Source organism: Myotis lucifugus, unplaced genomic scaffold (assembly GCF_000147115.1).
Source record: "Myotis lucifugus unplaced genomic scaffold, Myoluc2.0 scaffold_1780, whole genome shotgun sequence".
NCBI lineage: Eukaryota > Metazoa > Chordata > Mammalia > Chiroptera > Vespertilionidae > Myotis > Myotis lucifugus.
Window position 1 is genome coordinate 28,086 of NW_005872828.1, and position 1,133 is coordinate 29,218.

The window sequence follows — 1,133 nt, forward strand, 5'->3', positions numbered from 1 at the left end:
TTCCCGGCCAGGGCCCCAAGCCTTGGTTGCGGCTTTGATTCCCAGTGGGGGACGTGCAGAAGCCTGCGCTTGACGATCTCTCTTTCATCCATTGATGTTTCTCTCTCCCTCTCCCTTCCTTCTCGAAATCCATTAAAAATATATTAAAAGAAGAGAAAGCGAAGCCATTTGCCTAAGGACACTGGCTCTCATAGGCCCTTAAGGCACCTTCAGGGGGTCCACAGACTCCCCAAGACCCTACCAGGAAGCCTGCCCCTGTCCTCTATGGTCGTCGCCACTCTGAAGGCTAACTGAACGTGTGCTGTGCCCCCTGGGCTTTCAAAACGTCTGTTACCTTATGATGGGAATGAAAGAAACCAGGCACCAAAAACAGGTATTCCTTCTGTAAGAAATGTCCAGAGGAGGCAAAGCCGTCGAGACAGGAGGAGTCCGGTGGCTGGCGCAGGCTAGGAACGGGGGGTGGGTGCTAAGGGGTGTGGGGTTTATTTTGGGGGTGATGAAAACGTTCTGGAATCAGAAAGCAGGCAGTTCTGGCACAAAATAGTGACTGTATTAAAAACCACTGCATGGTACACTTTGCTAGTAAATGGATGACTGTTATGTTAATTATATAATAAAAATTTTATGTCTGTTTTAATTTCTCATAGGGCAAGTCTTTTTTTTTTTTAATCCTCACCCGGGGATACGTTTTTATTGATTTTTAGAGAGAGAAGAAGGGGGGGGGGGGGAGAGAAACATCGATCGGTTGCCTCTCATCCAGTGCCCCAGCCGGGGATCGAACCTGCAACCTAGGCATGTGCCCTGAGCAAGAATCGAACCCTCAACCTTTTGGCGTATGGGATGATGCTCCAACCAACTGAGCCACCCAGCCAGGGCTCTTTTTATTTATTTTTAAGTGAGTTTTTAATTGATTGATTTTAGAGAGAGAGAGAGAAACATGGACTTGTTGTTCCTCTTACTGATTCTTGGATCGGACTCGCAATCTTGGTGGACTGGGACGACGCTCTAACCCACTGAGCCGCCCGGCCAGGGCCCGGGGAGGCCCGCCTGGCACAGACAGAGCTCACGCCAACAGAGGCTCGTGGGGAGTCCTCAGTGATTTGAAGATCCCTGAGAACCAAAAAGTTTGAGAA

At 49.4% G+C, this 1,133-nt stretch overlaps 1 protein-coding gene across 2 annotated transcripts in view; it reads right to left on the reverse strand.

Annotated features, from left to right (window-relative positions):
• The window catches only part of NOSIP (nitric oxide synthase interacting protein), a 14,882-nt gene that overhangs the window by 8,565 nt on the left and 5,184 nt on the right, over positions 1 to 1,133 (reverse strand). The window lies entirely within an intron of this gene.